Source organism: Hemiscyllium ocellatum, chromosome 30 (assembly GCF_020745735.1).
Source record: "Hemiscyllium ocellatum isolate sHemOce1 chromosome 30, sHemOce1.pat.X.cur, whole genome shotgun sequence".
NCBI lineage: Eukaryota > Metazoa > Chordata > Chondrichthyes > Orectolobiformes > Hemiscylliidae > Hemiscyllium > Hemiscyllium ocellatum.
The window spans coordinates 34210545-34218313 of record NC_083430.1 but is presented as its reverse complement, the minus strand read 5'-3'; the positions used below and the strand labels follow the sequence as shown (position 1 = coordinate 34218313).

General features: G+C 45.0%; 1 long non-coding RNA gene and 4 other non-coding genes across 6 annotated transcripts; all 5 read right to left on the bottom strand.

The window, feature by feature from the left end:
- Nucleotides 1–207: 207 nt before the first annotated feature.
- Nucleotides 208–7448, bottom strand: LOC132829891 (uncharacterized). Of its 2 annotated transcripts, none has more exons than XR_009646280.1 (6): nt 7430–7448; nt 6589–6656; nt 4594–4675; nt 3187–3256; nt 2658–2735; nt 208–1968 (listed from the first exon to the last, which is right to left on the bottom strand). It is a non-coding gene; the product is annotated as an uncharacterized LOC132829891 (long non-coding RNA). The 2 variants fall into 2 exon arrangements; XR_009646279.1 differs by having other exon boundaries at nt 7333–7440.
- On the bottom strand, nt 2410–2620 carry LOC132830180 (small nucleolar RNA SNORA73 family). Its single transcript, XR_009646342.1, has one exon. It is a non-coding gene; the product is annotated as a small nucleolar RNA SNORA73 family (small nucleolar RNA).
- LOC132830177 (small nucleolar RNA SNORA73 family) lies at nt 2852–3068 on the bottom strand. The gene has a single exon (XR_009646339.1). It is a non-coding gene; the product is annotated as a small nucleolar RNA SNORA73 family (small nucleolar RNA).
- LOC132830179 (small nucleolar RNA SNORA73 family) lies at nt 4339–4553 on the bottom strand. The gene has a single exon (XR_009646341.1). It is a non-coding gene; the product is annotated as a small nucleolar RNA SNORA73 family (small nucleolar RNA).
- Nucleotides 4791–5005, bottom strand: LOC132830178 (small nucleolar RNA SNORA73 family). The gene has a single exon (XR_009646340.1). It is a non-coding gene; the product is annotated as a small nucleolar RNA SNORA73 family (small nucleolar RNA).
- Nucleotides 7449–7769: the final 321 nt, after the last annotated feature.

Sequence of the window (7769 nt, the reverse complement as noted above, 5' to 3'; positions counted from 1 at the left end):
TCATTTGTTCAAAGCAGGGGGGAAAAAAAAGTTAAAAAATTAATCCCAGTGAAACCAAACTGCATTACCTTTCACCATGAGGACATTCAAAGCCCATTACAGCCAAAATAGCTTTTTGAAAGGTGGTCACTTTGAAACAATTGAATGGAACAAATCCAGGTGGAAAATCAAGAGTAGACGATAAACAATTGCAATGGAGAACTGATCTGTTGCATTTTAACTTTATTTACATAGATCATATACAGTGAGGACTGCAGATGTTGGAGACCTGAGTTGAAAAGTGTGGTGCTGGAAAAGCGCAGCAGGCCAGGCAGCATCCGAGGAGCAGACAAATCCATGTTTCAGACATAAGCCCTTCTTCAGGAATGAGGCTGGTGTTCCAAGTGGGCTGGGAATACGATAGGTGGAAGGTGGTGAGGGTGATAGGCCGAAGAGGGGGTGGGAGCGGAGATCAGGAAGAAGTGTTAGGTGAGGGGTAAATGTAAGGGTATGGGTGGGTTGCGCTTCGGCGGGTCGGTGTGGACTTGTTGGGCCGAAGGGCCTGTTTCCACACTAGGTAATCTAATTGCAGGTCAAGAGGGTGGTACGGAATCTGGGGGTTGGGACTGAGATAAGGTGGGGGATGGGGAAAGAGGAAGGTGAAGAAATCTACATTCATCCCATGTGGTTGGAGGGTGCTTAGGTGCAAGATGAGGTGCTCTTCCTCCAGGTGTTGCATGGCCAGGGTCTGGCAATGGAGGCAGCCAAGGACCTGTATGTCCTTGGCGTGAGGGGGGGGGGGGGGAAAAAGGGAAGAAGGAAAGAGAGGAGTTACAAAAAAAAAGTGTTCAGCCATGGGGCGATTGTGTTGGTTGGTGTGGGTGTCCCAGAGGTGTTCCCTGAAAATGTTCCACAAGTAGGAGCACAAGGTAGCACCAATACAATCAATGTAGCGGAGGAAAAGGGTGGGGAATGGTGCCAGTGTAGATGTGGAAGATGGACTGTTCCACATATCTGAAGAAGCAGGCATAGCTGGGGCCAATGGCTACTCCTTTGGTTTTGAGGAAATGAGAGGATTGGAAGAAGTTGTTAAGAGTGAGGCCCAGATCAGTCAGTTGAAGGAGGGCCAGTGGAAGGGTACTGGTTGGGTCAACAGGAGAGGAAGCAGCGGAGGGCCTGGAGGCCTTCATGATGGCAGATGGAAGCGTACAGGGATTGATGTCCATCATGAAGACAAGGTATTGGTGGGCTGGTGGTGGTGGAGGGTGTAGGTGGTGCTCCGAACATAAGTGGGGAGTTCTTGGACTAAGGGGGACAGGACAGTGTCAAGGTATGCAGAGGTGAGTTTGGTGGGCAGGAACAGGCTGAGACAATGGGTCAGCAGGGGCAATCGGGTTTGTGGATTTGGGCAGGAGGTAGAATCGGGCGGTGTGGGGTAGTGGGACTATGAGGTTGGAGGCAGTGGATGGGAGATCTCCTGAGGTTATAGATGGTCTGGGAGATGGTTTGGTGGTGGGGTCATGGTCATGGGGGCAGTAGGAGGCATCCACGAGTTCACGTCGAGCTTCAGCAGTGTAAAGATCAGTGTGCCAAACTACCACTGCATGTCCCTTGTCTGCCGGTTTGATGGGGAGGTTGGGTTTGGAGCAGAGGGAGTGGAGAGCTGCGTGTTGCGAGGGAGAGTTTGGAGTGGGAGAGGGGATTGGACAAGTTGAGGCAATCAATGTCATGGCAGCAGTTGGATATGAAGAGACCGAGGGTGGGTAAGAGGCGAGCATGGGGTATCCAGGTAGATAGGGTGTTGGAGGCAGGAGAAGGGGTCATCGGAGAGTGGGCGAGAGTCCTGGTTGAAGTAGTCACAAAGGCGTGGAAGAAATGCTCGATGTCTAGCCGCATGTCGAATTCATTGATCTGGGCGTGTAGGGAAATCAAATTCATTCAAGCTCTTAATGGCACTCATGCGAAGTAGCACAACAGTTGAAGCACTACCTAAAATAAATCAGATATAACAGATTATTAAATATACAAAATCCAAATATCTATCTAAACATCTTTCCAAAGAGTCCTAACAGCACCTAGAGATTGAAATAGCTGCCACTCATTCAACCTGGTGCCAAAACAGTTTAAATCAAGAAATACACACTTCCATACAACAGGATATGAAGTACTACAGCGAGACAAAATCTAAAAAACCTAAAAATATTTTTAAAAACTGAAGACACTAGTGGAGCATACATTTATCTTCGGTTTCTGGCACAATCACATTCAGTATCTCACGTATCCCTCAACCAGATAAGATTTGCCAAGTTTGACAAAAGGCATAGTGCATGGCAATGTGAAAGCTTTGCATTTTACTTTTCTCAACAAGGTAATTTGCTGGCTTGACTGCACAAAACAAAAGATGGTTATATAAATATTTAGATCTTCACTCATTGTGTTCTGCATGGTTAATCTCCAGTCGCTGCTCAGACCGCAAAGCTCTAGGAATACACAGGATGCCATGCTCACCTGCTCCAAGCCAGGGACATGCTTTTTCTCCAATGTCGTGGAAGGGGACTGTGCATTATGGACTGAATGTCTACACCCATATGCCCCACAGCCAGAGCCAGACAAGAGCAACCTTGCTGGATGTCCACATTGGGTATTCAATTTCTGAAGTCAGGCAAGAAAAAACTCACCTGCACCATAATGATTTAATTGCAGCATTCCTGCTTTTCAGCCTCTTCCTCATTCAGGATGGAGAAAACACAACCTCACTGCAGAATAAGCACAGTTGATTAATAATTACAGTGAATCTTAAACAGATCATTGCAGGACATCGGGCTTGCCATTACAACAATCCAGACCCAAGAATCTAACATTCTTTTTCATGAACTGTACCCTGCATGGTTTATCTCCTCAGTCACCTCACACACTGAGAAGGTCTAGGAATATACAGGATGCTGTCCTCACCAGCCCAAAGGCTGGGGACATACATGTTCTCCAACGTTATGGAACGGGACTATACGTCATAGACCCAAAGGTCTACGCTCCCATGCGCCACATGGACAGAGCCAGACGAGAGCAACCTCGCCGGATGCCCACGTTGGCAATCTCTCAAAAAACAAATCCACTATTGAATTTTATTTAGAAAAATGGTAATTGTTACCTGGAAAATCAATTTATAGACTTCTATCAACAAGGCTAACATTCACTTTAAGTGCTCACCTCTAACTTCACATCCAACTCTTCCAAAATGACCTCATCAAAATCAGTCAGCCATCTTCAAGTGTTGGCCCTGCAGAAGACAGTTGTTAAATTTGGAACTCTTCCACAATCACCCAACCCACACAGCTGTCGAGAGGTCAAATTACCTCCAAAATGATAACAATGCTCCCTCAGTAATCAGTGAGCCTGAATTCAGAATGAAAATTAACAGTCCCTTAATTTGTAACTGAAGTGACTTGAGCACCAGCTTGAAAACATTTATCTGAACTGTCAAGAATATTTTATTCAGATTTCATAAACCAGAATCATATCCTTGGAATAGCAACAGTTAAGCAGTAATTTGTTACAGACATTTAAAGATTTTTCTAAAGAAATCAACATGGTAAGTAGAGATATTCTTCCTGCTAGTGTACTCAAATAATGTAGAGAAACAGCATTAAAATCAGTTGCGACTCGGACATCAGAAAAAGCACCTCCAAGATAGTTGAATTGTGGAACTCTCCCTCAAACTCTAGCAGATACTAACTCAACTAAATAATTTCAAATCAGATTCAACACAACAGCCTACTTGTTTCTTTGCTGTCCCATAAAGCTCCAATTTAATAAATACCAAGACTCCAATTTACTGTTGTATTTCCGTGACAAACATGAAGCAGCAGAGCATTAAATCACACCTGGCATTTCTCAGGACAATGAATTCTTCTTTCAAAGTTCACTGGTACATGCAGCCTCATGACATCCTGATAAGATTAGTGTTAATACCACCCCCTGTGCACTAGGTTTATGCCAAAATCCTGTTGTCAGGCTTGACTCAAATGAAAACACATGCAGACTGCCAAACTGCTCACATTGTGGGCATACTGTCCAGTATCCGTTCTAAATTGGTGCTGCAAATAGATCTTGAAATGGAAATCAATCAACTTCAGTCAACTATTAACTGAATCTGTATATTAAAGAAATCAAGATTCCCTAATCAGTCAGCATAACTGAAGTTCCTTATTTCCTGTCAAAATACCCACTGCATCTTCTCCAAGGCCTTAAAACATTTCCCAAATTTTGGTAGTCAAAGTTGGACAGTGAGAAATATATTCATTCCAAAGAATCTGACTGATCCAGTTTTCAAAATTCCTGAAGCAACGGGATCTAATTTAAACTTGCGACCTGCATGGTTAATCTCCACAGTCACTGCTCAGACTGCAAAGCTCTAGGAATATACAGGATGCCGTCGACGCCAGCTGGAAGCCAGGGACATGCTTTCTCTCCAACGTCATGGAACGGGACGGTGCGTCATGGACCGAATGTCTACACTCCCATGTGCCATACGAACAGAGCCAGACAAGAGCAACCTTGCTGGATGCCCACATTGGGTATTCAATTTCTGAAGTCAGGCAGGAAAAAAAAACTCACCTGCACCATAATGGATTTAATTGCAGCATTCCTGCTTTTCAGCCTCTTCCTCATTCAGGATGGAGAAAACACAGCCTCACTGCTGAATAAGCACAGTTGATTAATAATTAGAGTGAATCTTAAACACAGATCATTGCAGGACATCGGGCTTGCCATTACAACAATCCAGACCCAAGAAGCTAGCATTCTTTTTCATGAACTGTACCCTGTATGGTTTATCTCCTCAGTCACCTCACATACTGAGAAGGTCTAGGAATATACAGGATGCTGTCCTCACCAGCCCAAAAGCTGGGGACAACATGCTCTCCAACGTTATGGAACGGGACTATACATCATAGACCAAAGGTCTACGCTCCCATGCGCCACACGGACAGAGCCAGATGAGAGCAACCTCGCCGGATGCCCACGTTGTTGAGTTCTTGACTCCTTCAAAAACATGACAAGATTTCTCTCTCAAACAATATCCATTCCCCACCTATTCTTGCTTTCAACCTCTCCTTATTCTGGAAGGAAGACGGTCTTAGTGCAGTAGAAACACTGAACCAATCACATCATAGGACTATTATCCTGTCCTCAAACCAATCTAGTCTCAAATCTTTTTTATGATTAATTGTAACCTGCATGGTTCATCATACACTGAGTTATCAATCTTTGAGAAGTCTAGGAGCAGACAGAATGCAACCTCACCACCCAAATTGCTTCCCAACATTATGGGAACAAGACTACATCATTGACCAACAGGCCTATGCTTCCATATTCCAAACAAAAAGAGGGGGGCAACATTGTTGGATGCCGACATTGGAACATAGTGAAATGTTATGGGCCTTAAATAAAAGCTGAAATGTTCTTTTTAGACATTTCAAATAAATCTCAAATGTATAAGAACTTCCAGATATCCAACATTTCCATGGGCATGCCTAAACCTAGGGAGGTGCATATATTTACCACAAATAATCTTGCAACAGACACGGCATGCAACTTAGCCTGAAAGCAAATATCAGGATGCCCATTAGATACCCATTAGGAATATCGACTGAACTGGTGGCAGATCTCATGTACAAATACATTGTTGTATACAAAATTGCAAGGGATAAGAGAGACACAGGAGAAAGCTGCATCCCTCAACCAAGTTCAAAAACCAAGAATCAGTTTCAAGCTGAACGACAGAAGGACTAGAGTGAAAAATCACAAAACACCAGGTTTACATGAAGCACTAGTTTACGGAGCACTGCAATCTGAAAGCTAGTGCTTCCAAATAAACCTGCCAGGACTATAACCTGGTGTTGAGATTTTTAAACTTTGTGCGCCACAGCCTAACAACAACATCTCCAAACCAAGGATTAGAGGGGACGCGAAGAAAAACTTGCATGGACAAGACAGGTTGAACCATGGAAGTGGGCCATTCAATCTTCCAGTCAGTTCAATCCTTTCATCCCTCAATTTGCAAATAGAGAACACCTGCAGATCAGACCATGCAGGATCAGCCTGGATTAAGGACACGTCCAAAAGAAACCATTAAGCTTCACCTTTACTTATGGTGCTAGTATGGATCAAATTGATAAAACCCCACCTAGTCAAGGTGGTTCACAAGACCAATCAACACTCCGTGCTAATGAAAAACCACATTACCAGACACTTCATTCTCAAGTCAGAGGGTCACTGGTCAATTTTATAAACCAACACATTTCTGACCAGGTTAAGTTCCAATCCATTAATTTGAATAAGCTAGACTGACATCTGAGAACAGTGTTTAGATACTGATTCCATGGCCAGCTTTCAAAATGAAAGGAACTGCTGCTGGCATCTTGAGCAACCAACATCTCCCGATATTAGTAGTCTATGCAATGCATACTAGATGGCATTTTCTACAGCAGGCCCGCTGCATCATTTTATGTAGTATAAAGAACTGCAATAAGCCAGTTTATACAGAAGCAAAACAGTTTAACAGTTGAGAGAAGAGAAAAAAACTTGAACATGATAAACACCGAAATTTACCTCATTGTATACTGGTCAATGACTAGATGCCAGGATCCAGCAAGTACTGGTTTCAAGACCCCAGTGCACTGTGTAAAGTAATACAAGCAAACATACACCAGTTAACATACTTGAGCAACCTGTGCACACAGCAGCCCCAACTTACTACTTCTAAACTGAAGCCTAATCCCACCACAGAAGTTACATTTAGATCATTCCCAAATACACTATAAACCTGAATCTTGCACAAAACCGTCCAAATTCTCGATCCAAGCTCACAAATCTGGCCGGTGAACGTAAACGAGCAACAAGCCTACATTTCGTGCAGGTCGAAAAGGTTGGCGCCGGGGGAAAAAAAACACAGGTCAGGCAGCATCCTAGGAGCAGGAAAATCTACGTTCCAGCCTTTTATCAGGAATCATGGCCAGAACGTCGACCCTCTGATGCTGCCGGAAATGCAGCGCTTTACCAGCGCCACAACTTTCGACTCAGTAGCCAGCATCCGCGGTCCTCACTTTCTCCTACATCTGGTGGAAGCCGTCCGTAAAAAGCCCCGTTGGGTAAAATACTTGTTTTGCAGGAGCGGGTGTTGCGGCTGTGCTCCAGGTCCCATTCATTCCCAGCACGTGGTCTCCGCCCACGTGACTCCCGCTCACCCGGGACCCCCCCGCCGCCGCCATCGCCCGGCCTTCATATAACCGACACAAGCCGTTACCGAGGTCCCGATCGCCAGCGGAGGGGCGAAAAATTAAAGCCGGCCCCCACCTTTCCCTCATCATGGAGAAGCCAGGGCAGCATTCGACCGCTACTCAGCCACTTCCAGCCGCGCCCTGGCCGGGGCGTTCACCCACTATCCCCCTACCTTTCCCATCGTGTCCTCCGGGCGAAAAGATCGAGCGCCGCCCGCCTCGCCTTTTTATAGGCGCGCCTGACCAACGAGTCTTCCGGAGAACGACCTGCTTCTAAACATCCGGCCTTGCCCACTGCAGCGCCACCCCATGGCTTGGAGTACCATTGATCCCGGAACTATTAATGCTTTCTGATGCTGGAGTTGACAGAGTTCCAAGGCCGAAAGTTACTCTTAATTCCATGGATTCATGTAAAATATGTTACATATTAAAATGCTGCAACACCCACCACTGGAATGTTATCACATAGCATTTGATATTTGCCAAGTCAGGAAATTTTAGGACAGATGAACA